The sequence below is a fragment of the Orycteropus afer genome, unplaced genomic scaffold (assembly GCF_000298275.1).
Source record: "Orycteropus afer afer isolate SDZICR_OR568_19922 unplaced genomic scaffold, OryAfe1.0 scaffold00359, whole genome shotgun sequence".
Lineage (NCBI taxonomy): Eukaryota > Metazoa > Chordata > Mammalia > Tubulidentata > Orycteropodidae > Orycteropus > Orycteropus afer.
Genome location: NW_006921946.1, coordinates 1,766,561 through 1,779,389, shown reverse-complemented (window position 1 = coordinate 1,779,389; position 12,829 = coordinate 1,766,561). Strand labels below are relative to the sequence as shown.

The 12,829-nt window shown below is 37.8% G+C and overlaps 1 protein-coding gene and 1 non-coding gene across 2 annotated transcripts in view; one reads left to right on the top strand and one right to left on the bottom strand.

The window, feature by feature from the left end:
- The window catches only part of CPED1 (cadherin like and PC-esterase domain containing 1), a 386,749-nt gene that overhangs the window by 303,926 nt on the left and 69,994 nt on the right, over nt 1–12,829 (top strand). The gene's annotated exons all lie outside the window — the stretch shown is intronic.
- On the bottom strand, nt 4,216–4,325 carry LOC122151259. The gene has a single exon (XR_006164057.1). It is a non-coding gene; the product is annotated as a U6 spliceosomal RNA (small nuclear RNA).

The window sequence follows — 12,829 nt, the reverse complement described above, 5'->3', positions numbered from 1 at the left end:
TGGGTTTCTGAGGCAGTATCACTACAGAAGTAGGATTGCCCAACCTTCCTTCCGAGGAGTGGCTGGTGGGTTTGAACCGCCAGCCTTCTGGTTAGCAGTCCAGTGCCTTAGGCACTATGCTACCAGAGCTCCTATGGTAGGCAATAATACATAAGTATTTGTTCATTGTCTCCCATGGGAATTGTTTTTAAGTCTTCAGTTAATATGTAATTTCCTAATGTGCTGCTTTTCAAAAGTGAAAATTATGAATGACCCAGCTTTCAGTTGGAAAGGTGCTTTGAGGCTTTTTCCACTGGAAGGAATGGGTTTGGCCTGAATCCTTCACACTTTTGCCTGGTCCCACTTTTGACCAACTGCAAGCACTTTAAAGTGCAGCTGGTTATGTTTAGGGATGCCATCTGTGGCCACGAATAAAGAACCTTTCCTGATGAAGAGCTAATTGGTTAGTAAATGTTTCACAATCACAACATTTGATTCTTAATACAGTGCATTTTGTTTTATTTTGTGTTGGCTTTCAGTCTATGAAGCATGGATCTGAAGTCAGATAGACGCATGTTCCAACTCCTGAAGTACCACTTACCAAGCTACATGTTTTTGAAAAGCTTACTCAAACTTTTCAAATCTCTGCTTCCTCATTTGTTCAATGGGGATAACAATATCATTCTCAAACTTGTAAGGATTCAGTGTAGTCTTGCAAGGTGCTTGGCGAAACTTAGGTGCTCTATAAATGGCATTGGCCTTTTTCCTTGTCAACTCACCAGAAAGTGTTGTCTCTGAAAGTTTTAGTCCATAAGTATGGTAGAGGTACCATAGCTTTTCTTTAGCCTATAACCTGGCCTTCCATAATCCCCACAACTTTTAAAAGCAAAAGGCTTAAAAATCACAGTTTATGCCATAGGACACCCATGAATGCCATCGAGAAATATGCAAAGCCCAGTACTCTGCTCTTAGAAAATTATTCTATTGTCACTGAAGAAAGCTCTAAAACATGATTAGAAAATTATGTTAGGCTCGTCTTTTAACTTTTAAAAAATTAATTTTAGATTTACAGAAAATTTGCAATAAATAAATAAATAACACTAGTACAGAGAGTACAGAGAGTTCTCAAACACTCTTCATCCAGTTCTCCCTAATGTTAATATCGGACATAAATGTATGGGGTTGAATTTTGTTTTCCAAAAACATATGTGGAAGTTCTCACTCCTGTACCTGTGATTATGATCTTGCTTGGGGAAATAGGGTCTTTTTTTGAAGACATTATCAATTAAGTCACAGCAGACAAGGATGGAACTTCTAGTCTCCAGAACTGAGAGAAAATAAATTTTTTCTTTAAAGCTACCCACTTTGTGGTGGTACCATTTTGTTATGGCATACCTAAGAAACTAAGACAATAACCATGGTACATTTATCAAAAGTAACAAATATACATTGGTACCATGCTACTTACTTAACCAAATATCTTATTTGGATAGCACCATGTTGTCCACTAATGTCCTTATTCTGTTTCAGGATTTAATCCAGAGTACCACATTGCATTTAGTTGTCATGTCCTTTAGCTGCCTCCATTCTGTGACAATTCCTTAATGTTCCCTCATATTTCAAGACCTTGATACTTTTGAAGAGTATGTCAGGTATTATGTAGAATGTCCTTCACTTAGGAATTGTATGGTGGTTTCTCATGATAGAATGAGGTTACATATTCATTGCAAGAATACTCCAGAAGTGATATTGTATCTCTCTTGATTATTTGTTAAGGGTGAGGTCTGTTGAGTTCCTCCACTGTAAAGTTCCTGTTTTTGCCTCTGTAATAATTAGAGTAATTATTATCTTTAGCCTGCTTCTAAAAGAGTTTTTAAAATTCTTAAGTATAGCAAGGATTGTGAGGCTGGCACAGGACTGGGCAGTTTTCGTTCTGCTGTGCATAGGGGCTCTATGAGCCAGAGATGACTTGATAGCACCTAACAACAACAATCTGCTGCAAATGACCTCTTTAAACTGTTGAAGAGCAAAAATGTCACACTGAAGGCTGAGGTGCAGCTACTCCAAGCCATGGTGTTTTCAGTCACCTCATAGGCATGTGAAAGCTGAACAGTGAATAAGGAAAACCAAAGAAGAGTTGACGCTTGAGGATTGTGGTGTTGGCGAAGAATGCTGAAATTACCATGGACAGCCAGAAGAACAAACAACTCTGTCCTGGAAGAAGTGCAGCCGGCATGCTCCTTGGAAGCAAGAATGGCCAGAATTCATCTTGCCTCCTTTGGTCATGTTGTCAGAAGGTATCATTCCTTGGGGAAGGAGATCATGCTTGATAAAGTAGAGGATCAGGGGAAAAGGGGAACACCTTCAACAAGATGGATGGGCTCAAACTTAGCAAGGATTGTGAGGATGGCACATGACCAGGCAGTGTTTTGTTCTGTTGTACATAGGGTCACTATGAGTCAGAGCTGACTCAATGGCACCTAACAACAACATCATATGGAAGGCCCAATTCTATGTCATTAGTCATAGACATATCAAGTAAGTGATAGTTTAGTAAATATTTTTGACTGCTACTTGAAAATTAAACTCAAAATCTATGATCAATATAGCTTAATCTGGTAATTTAAAAGGAAAAAAAAAAAAAAAAACACCTTATTTAAATGTAAAAAGGTTAGGATTCAAACCAGGAAAACCATTGGGCCTATCTTGCAATATTAACCCAGTTCTGTGGATCACACAGTGGCTATAATTTGGTATGCAGTATTTTTCACAAAGATAAACTTTGGTTAATGATCTAGCTAATAATTGGAGCAAAGAAGATTATTTAATAAATGTATTGAGATTTAATTTACCTTCATATCATTATTTATATGATATATTTAGTTTGAAGTAAGTCCTAATCCTTTGACTAAAGGTGTTAATATGGGGCAGTGCTACCTGACCTCAATCCTTTCAGCAAAATGTAAAATGAAATTAAAAGTCAAGGATGAGACCATTTTAATTTACTCATAGGCACAAATAAGTTTCTAAGAAAAAAAAAAAAAGGATATTTTTTATAAAAATATTTTTTTATAAAATATTTTTTAAAAAAATTATTAGCTTTTAGCCATGTAAGTATTAAATAGAAAGTTTGACTCAAAAATAGCAATACTAATACTAATAATAAAACATACATGGAAAATACTGTGGGCCAGGCACTGTTCTAAGAACTCATACATAATCTTTTTTTTTTTTTTTTTTTAATTTTGATTTGGGTGCAGTTTTACAAAGCAGATTAGTTTTACTCTGAATGGTTCATGCACACTTGGTCTCAGAGGCAAATTATGATCCCAACAATAAAAAGCTCTCCTCCTTGTGAGTACCCCTTCCTTGTGTCCTTCTTATTTATACATTCCTGTCCATCTAGCTTGCCCTCTACACAAATGCTGCCCTTATGATCTCTCAGTTGACTGATCTAAGGGGTGCATCTCCCTAGAGTAGGTGAGTGCATCTCCCTGGGGTAGGTGTTCTACTTGTAAGCCTTTCTACTGTTTGGCTGAGAGATTATCCACAGAAGCGAGTCCAGTTCCAGGCCTGAAGTATAACCCAGGGCTATACTCTCAGAGATCTCCAATTTTCATCACTTTTGAGTGCTTGGCATCAATAGCAGGGCACCATCTAGTTCTGGTTTCAGGGTCATGAAGACTGAGGCTTCCATGGTCCATCAGAACCTAGGACTAATTGCTTCCATGGCTTCGATTTTCTCCACTCGTCTTTGCACAGACTAGGAGAGGGCAATAGCTGCATCATAGATGCTCACCCAAAAGTTTCTAAGACCCCAGTTGCTACTCACCAAAGATGTAGAACAAGATTTTTATGTACTATGTTGTGCAAATTTAGCTTGACATCACCCAAGACAATGGTCCCGAGCCCTCAGGCCCGGTGACTTACTCCTTCAAGGTGCTCGATTGTCACTGGGAAGCTACTTCAGCCTTGTCCCCTGTTAGTTCTATGTATTTGGGTATTTTTGTAGCACAAATACACATATAGAAAAATAATCAGCCACATCTATCTATGGGCATAGGTATATTCCTATTTGCCTACCCACACCTGATCTTCTCACCTGTCTATACTTTCACCCATAAAGTAGTGTTTGTTGTTACTGGTAATGCAGTATTGTGTACATAGTATTTGCCTCTGTTTTCTATACCTTTTGTGCACCCCTCTGTGTCCTCCTTTTCCTTATTATTGTGCTGGGAAAATATGGAATGCTTCATAAATTTGCACATCATCCTCACACTGGGGCCAGGCTAATCTTCTCTGCATCATTCCAATTTTTCTAGTATATGTGCTGCAGAAATGAGCACTCTACATACATAATCTTACTCAGTCCTCATAACAATCCTGTAAGGTTTTTATCCCACTTTTACAGATGAGGAAATGGAGGCACAGAGTAACTTACCCACGATGACACAGCTAGTAAATAGCATCAAACCCACTATATACACTTACATATGTATACACACATATGCCCACATGTATGGTATGGGTTCAGATATGAGCCTTCTAGCTCCAGAGTCCATACTCTTGCACTCTTACCTACTACATTTTGCTAAATAGTTAGGCTACAGGATAAACTGCTATAACCAAGAGTTGTAAATTACAAGAATTTAAATAAGATAGTTTTTTATTTCTCTCTCATGTAACACTCCAAGGTGTAGTTGTTTAGGACTGGCTGGACAGCTCTTCTATCTTCTTTGTGTAGTTTCTATCTCTCTCCCAAGGTGTCTGCACCCCTTGTTGTCACTTCCCAGCCATCAGGAAGGTGGCAAGGGTAAATAAAGACCAGCAGCTTCAATTTTAAGGACGTGGCCAGATATTTCACTTCTGCTCGTATTCCATTGTCATATAAACATGTCAATCCACAAGGGAGGTAGGGAAATATAATCTTTAATTAGTTGGCATGTGTACAGCTATAATTCCAGGCATTCTCTTATTGAAAGAAAGAGAGGATAAATACTCTGGGATAATTGGCCAGTTCTGCTACAGTGTGCCCCTCTGGCTTTGGAGACCCACCTAACCAGGCAGACCTTTCAACTCCTTGTCCTCTCAGAGGGGTCCTCCCAATTCAAATCCAAGATTTCTAGTGATACGGGTTCTAGATGTTTTTCTTCATGATGCAGTGACATAAGAACCAGTTATCTGTCACTTTCACTCCATGGAGAAATACCTCCAAGAAAACTTCTATGCAAATATAGAAAGAATGGCAACAGTATCATAGAAAGTTGTTTATAGCAATTATTGAATCCAATGGGCAGATTTTACAAAGATCCCCTGAACAAGTATGGATTAAGCTCTTTAGTTAGTCCAGTTAGTCAGCCCTAGTGTTTTCTTTTGAGTAACTCCTTGGATTATTGTCTTTTCTGAACGGTCCATTTTCATTTAATACCTGGAAGGTCCATTCTCATCTAATACCTTGAAGTGGTTATTGACAGTATGCCCTCATTGGAGATTGCATAGCTTTTCCTACTTCTTCCAGAACAAAGCTAGGACCCACGGTTGCTCTAGAAGTCAAGAAGTCAAAGGCTTTTACAAGTAAGGCTTGCATTCTTTGGAAATATATTTCTCTCAAAAACTTAGTGGGCTTCTGTTCTTTTTTGCTTCTAGTCAGTTCCATGTGAATACGCTAATAAACCAAAACCAAACCCACTGCCATTGAGTCAATTCTGATTCATAACAACTCTGTAAGACAATGTAGAACTTCTCTATAGGATTTCCAAGGCTGTAATCTTTATGGAAGCAGACTGGCACATCTTCCTCCTATGGAAACTTGGTGGGTTTGAACCACAGACCTTTTGGTAAGCAGACACATGCTTGACTACTTGCACCACCAGGGCACCTTCTTCAACCTATAAAATCCCATAAATATGAGGATCATTGTGTGTGGGCCTATGTATATATACATGTGTAAGTGCAAGTAGGTGGGTTTGTGTAGCAGTTACAAGTAATTCAGATAAGAAATGCCCACATGGTGTCCAAAACTGGTGGTAACTGTGTGTTTTATTAAATACTCAACTCCACGAGTGCTATAGAATGCTATATAGGCAGACCATCCCCTACCAGAGCTACATTGTTAAGTATCACAAGCTCATATCTTCTATTAGTGGGCTACTTATGAGTGGGACCATCTATGGGAACACTTATAACAGCAGTTATATTTACAGTGAGTGATTAATATCTTCTTGGCAAACTTGCTTGCTATTTGATATATGGCAAATACTGCTATGTTTGTTGTCACCATTAATGGTAAGTACATACTAGTTAAAAGTTGTCTTTTGAAATACCTCTGTATCCTACTGCCTATTTCCAGTGACTTTTATTTCTGCCTCGCCCTACGAATAATGAGTTTGTTCCCTTGGCATATGAGATAGTCTTTTGTGTTGTTGCTATTTTTTGTCATTTCACAAACTGATCCAGAGTGTTCAAAGTATGAGGACCCAAAGTAGTGCATTCAGTTCCAACCCCACTCTTCTTTGTTCATAAACCAAAAAGAACTGAGCTTTTTCAGATGCATCCAAACACATAAATCTGCTCTGTCTTTTCGTTTGCATTCATGTCGACCCTTCTGGATTCCATCTGGAACCATAACCAGAAGTGCTGAAAGACCACAAGAAAGGCTGCTTTCCTTGGGGTTTCTGGCTCACCGGAAGTGGGAAACATTAGTCATTGTACAGGCCTCTTCTCACTGGGTTTTTCAGTGTACACTCTACAATGCCCACAGATTCATGTGCACTTCTAAACTGAGGTTAAAGGGTGACTCTCGGAATGGACTCTAGCAAGCAGGATGACTGGCTTCATCAAGGCTAATTTGGAGGCCACCGAAGTTAAAAACATTTTAAAAAAACAGCTTCAGATTAGTTCAGTGAATTGGAATGCATAAGAAACATAAAGAGGTATTCCATGTATTGGTGTCATATTTATCAATTTAATTGAATAGAACTAATTCATCTGCTTATGATTTGTTTCAATTTCCCTTTTTCCTGCCTTCATTGATGATTAACTTAAAAATCTTTGATGGTATAATTCCCAGTCACTTTTTAGCTATTTGTTTAGGGAAAAAACGAACACGATTGTGTCATAACTGCATGATAGCTCATTACTACATGGAGATTAATGTGTTGTAAGTAATACTATGATCTGAAAACATAAATATGTCAAGCAACAGTTATTCTGCTACCCAACATCAAGTTCCATTATTTTTTAAAGCAATTTAAATTGAAAACTTATTTATAAACTCTCACTAAAATAGGATAACATCAAGCATCAAACTCATCAATTTCTAAAATGATGTTTTCAGAGATACCTTCTGCCCAAAGTAGAATGAGTTAGCTAGCTACACACTTTTTTTTAATTCAAAAGAAGGAAAACGCTCTTCACTCCATACCTTCTTCACTTCACTCCAGTAAACTTTGTTCAATGTAAATATTTTACTAGAACAAACTGTATGTAAGAGTCAAAACGTCTCTTACTATTCAATAAAGAAGTTGAGTGTGTGCTACTCTTTGAAAGGGCAATTACTTAGTAAAATTAATTCTAAGTTTAAAAAATAGGATAGAACTTAGAAACTTACTTGAGAAGAATTTTTCAACAAAGGAAAATTTAAGATGTTTAATTGATTGTTATGGTCCTGAACTTTTTGTTATTAGAATGGTCCAAGTTAAAAAGTTTGATTCTAAGTTTGCTGATGTATACCTACTGCCCATCTTGTTCTCCAAACCCTTCCACCCTGAACTTGAAGAGCCATTTTTCCACTTGGCTCCAGAACATTTTGAATGCTCATTGTTTGTGTTAGGCTGGGTTCTCTAAGAAGCAAAACCAGTAACGCTTACATATACATATAAACAGAAATTTATCTTAGGAAAATGGCTCGCACACTTATAGAAGCTGGCAAGTCCCAAGTTCTTGGATCAAACATCAAGCTGGAGGCTTTTCCTGACTCACACAGCTGCAGGCGCTGACCTGCTCCAGGTTGGCAGGCAGTATACTGGCTGATGACTCCAACAAATGACGAATCCAAGATCTCCAGGCCAAATGGAGGCTTGTTCACTCACAGACAGTTGTAGGCAGGACAAGATCCCCATCCACAGAAGAGTGTCTCTTTTCCCAAGATGTTCATAAATATATTGGAATCAGGCCACACCCCTTAGGAAGCTCCCTTTCAATGGATTGGCTGCTCAAAAGATATACATCTGATCCCATCATGAGGATAACCCACATCACAATTGCTTAAAGCACACAGAATTGTGGTCCAGCCAAGTTGACACACAGCTCCAACTATCACATCATTCTACCTGGAACATCCATTGGACTTTCTTTTAATTTTGTTTATACTGAGAGACTATATGCTCTGAGAACACAAATAGGGCTAAACCTCAGATAGTAATAAGCTTTTTCTGATTCTCTACGTAGTTTCATACATATTTACCATTTTCAATATTATTTTATTACTTTACTTTGTATTTTTTAAAAATAAGTGTAATTCATACTAATGACAAGTTATTCAAACACATAAGTAAAATTTGTTGTTGTTATGTGCCGTCAAGTCGGACCCGACTCATAGCTACCCCTCCTTGGGTTTCCGAGACAGTATCACTACGGATAAGTAAAATGCACAGTTTATTTTACTCTCTGCAGCTTCAGTTTGCCATTGTTAAGTCTTCTAAAACAAAAATCCACTGCTGAAAATTTCTTATGTTTCATTGCAAAACTCACTCATGCAGCTAACATATATAATAATATCTGGCTCCTTCTTTTACTTAAATAAGATCATGGTATACATAATATCCTACAACTTGCTTTATTCCTTATATCATATATACCTCTCCATATCTTCAGTCTGCATCTTTTCCATTAATTACTTAATATTTCATTATATGGATGGACTTAGTTGTGCTCATAGTGCCTAAGGCACTTGACTGCTAACCAGAAGGCTGGTGGTTCAAACCCACCAGCCACTCGTCAGAAGGAAGGTTGGGCAATCTACTTCCATAGTGATACTGCCTCGGAAACCCAAGGAGGGGTCACTATGAGTCAGGTCTGACTCGACGACACATAACAACAACAATTGTGCTCATGAGGAAACTAGACATAGACCAAGAGGCTATTGTTTGAACAGAACAAGGGGATACCACATGGTATAAAATCAGGAAGGGAGTGTGTCAGGGTTATATCTTTTCACCATAATTATTCAATCTGTATGCTGAGCAAATAATCCGAGAATCTGGACTATATGAAGAATGTGGCATCAAGATTGGAGGAAGATTCATTAACAGCCTGAGATATGCAGATGACACAATCTTGCTTATTGGAAGTGAAGATGACTTGAAGCACTTACTGATGAAGATTAAAGACTACAGTCTGCAGCATGGATTACATCTCAATATAAAGAAAATGAAAATCCTCACAACTGGACCAATAAGCAGCATACAATAAATGGAGAAAGGATTGAAGTTGTCAAAGATTTCATATCACTTGTTTCTGCAACCAACACCAAAGGAAGCAACAATGAAGAAATCAGATGACATATTGTAGTTGGCAATCTGCTGTAAAAGACCTCTTTAAAGTGCTGAAGAGCAAAGACATCTTTTTGAAGACTTAGGTGTGTTTAACCCAGGTGATGCTATTTTTAATCACCTCATATGCATGGGAAAGCTGGATAATGAATAAGGAAGACCAAAGAAGAGTTGATGCTTTTGAGTTGTGATGTTGGTGAAGAATACTGAAGGTACCATGGACTGCCAGAAGAACTAACAAATCTGTCCTGGACGAAGTGCAGCCAGAATGTTCTTTGGAAGCAAGAATGGCCAGATTTTGTCTCATCTACTTTGGTCATGTTGTCAGAACTGACCATTCCCTGGAGAAGGATATCAGGCTTGGTACAATGGAGGGTCAGTGGGAAAAGTGAAAGCCTTCAATGAGATGGACTGACATAATGGGTACAAGAAATCCTAGCAGGGATCCTGAGGCTGGTGCAGGTCCAGCCAGTGTTTTGTTCTGTTGTCCATAGAGTCACTATGAGTCAGAGCCAACTCAACAGCACCTAACAACAACAGCAACACGGATGGACCATCATTTAGTTAACCAGTTCTCTTTCAATGAACACTAGAGCTGTGTTGAATTTCTTGGTATTATAAGAAGTATTGCAATAAATACTCAAGCTCATAAATTTGCATGCTTATAAATAGTATCTGTAAAACTCTCAGCAGTGTAATAGCTGGATTAAAGGCCTATGCATTTATTTTGAGAGATAATTCCAAATTGGCTTCCATAGAGGACATAAATCTCTGTTAACATGAAGTTACATGCATTGCTCTCTTTCCTTAACAGCATTCCATTTTAGGATCAGTTTTGGTGCATAAAGGATGATTTCAGATAAATTATGCTATAATCAGTTGGTCCCAATTTGTACCTCAGCTAGTAGTCTGTAAATAATCTTTGGGTGTCTATACTGCAAAGTACCAAATAGCTAGTCAATATTTTATGGCTGTTGACTACAATACAAGGAAAGCAGTTGTTAAATTTAGAGACAATGTGAAGACAGAAAATAATTTATCCTTTTGGAAGAAAATGCAACTCTGTACAATGTTCCAATTTGAAAATTTCTTAGAAAAGAAACCACAAACATAAAATTTTAGAGCTAAACTAGATCATACATTGATTATCTAGACAATGTTTATTTTGCAGAGACCCCAAAACGTTAGAGCTGGAATTGTATTGGAGGTCATTCCAGTACCCCCAGATAGCCCCATTCTGAGGGATCCAGACAGGCTGTATAGGGCATGTTTATCTTCATGTTCTCAGCCTTCATTCTCTGTTCATTTGATCTCTTCTCTGAAGATGGGCTTCATCCTCTCCTCCATATCTTTTTTCTCCTGGCCTCCATCTCATACATTGGTAATATCTTCAGTTGGGCACTATATTTTAAATGTTTATGACATGGCCAAGATTGTGCTAAATGCTTGGAACTGAAAGATGACTCACAGAACTTTCTGATCTGGGCTGACATTGTGGATTGATTTATACCAAGCCCAGGCTAGGTATGGCTGTATCTGAGAAGACAATGTAGTACAAGTTAAGGGGTCAGTGGGCATTCAGTGGTAAACTTCTCCCCTTTCATACTAGGGACCTGGTCCAGTTCTTCACCGTGCACCTCAAGTGCAGCCACCACCGATCTGTCACTGGAGGCTTGCATGTTGCTATGATACTGAACAAGTTTCAGCAGAGCTTCCAGTCTAAGACCTTATGAATGTAAACCTTATGAGTCACAATGGTCCATTGTGCATGGGGTCTGCAGAGAGACAGGCCTTCATTTAAATCCTGCCTCTTAGTAATTTAACATCTGTTTTCTTATCTTTAAATGAAGGGAGTAGTTGTTGTGGGGAAAAGTAAGATAATATATATAAACCATTTAATATGATGCCTGGCACATAAGAAAAGTTTTTAAAATTATACCTATTTCAATTACGGTTATGCTTATTATTCCCTTATTTTACCCTTGAGATGTTTGAAAATCTTTGCTAGATTTCTGTTTTGTTGGTTCTAGGTAGGCTAGAACTCCAACCAGCAACTGATATTCATCCTGAGATTTGCATATTATGTTTGCAATACACTTATACAAACAGTAGCTACTCAATGCATATTTGGCAGAGTAAGACTTTTCGCTGTCTCCTACCCCATTCTTAAGTATTACCCACTGCCATTGAGTTGATTGACTCATAGCCACCTCCGCTGGGTTTCCAAGGCAATAAATCTACTTACAAAAGTAGATTGCCTCATCTTCCTTATGCAGAGAGTCTGGTGGGTTTGAACTGCCAACCTTCTGGTTAGCTGTCAAATGCCTTTGGCACTGTGCCACCAAAGCTCCTTTTCTTGAATATGGTGTTTGAAAAAGAATACAAAAGATTATGAGATATTTAAATCACTCCTAGGGTTTTACTCTGTTAATGATGCATTATCCCATTTTAAGCACCTTTCATGCGAGCCACGTATCACTCAGAATATGTGATCCTCTTCTCAGCATATGTTTGAAGAAATAAATCTTCCTGAAGAAGAAAAAAATTCAAAGTCAAAGTCATAAGGCTTATAGACTGATTTTCACAAGGGAAACTAATTAAAATTAAAGACTTTTTATGACAAAAAGTGAAATCAGAAAACACAAATATGTCCTTATTTTTACTTTATAGTAATTTTCATAATCCATGGCATCTAGAATCTTAATTTCTCTGAAGCTGAACATGATTAATTCCCAAGAAAAATTGAAATTTTGTTTATGTTAGGAGCTAATGAAACATTGTCCAATGACAGAAGCAAAGGTTCCCCTAACGTATGTTTTTCTTTCTTTATACCAAGTTCCTTTTTCAGTGTAACTTAATGTTTGCTTCATTCCAGAAATTTTAGAATTTGTTTCATTCTAGAAATCTTTTAGTGCATGTTCAAAAACAGGAATGTGGGTGTTTCAAAACAGACTTTAAGAACAAAATGCTCTCAGTTTAGCTTCTTTGTTGCTTTCCTTACCAAAAGTGAGGTGATAACATGATTTTGTTCCTTTGAAGAGTCATCTAAAGGACTCATACTTATCATGAGTTCCACAATGCATCTCTTCAAGTTAGACCCATCATTCACACATGTTTAACTACTAGTACTTATAGCTTACGTATTCTGCTCCTAGCTCGACATTGAAAAGATTGGGACTAAAAGACTTAAACGATATTGCAACAAGGAGAGAAGACAAATAAATAATATTTGTAGACCTATGACAAGAAGCCCTGGTAGCATAGTGCCTAAGGCACTTGACTGCTCACCAGAAGGCTGG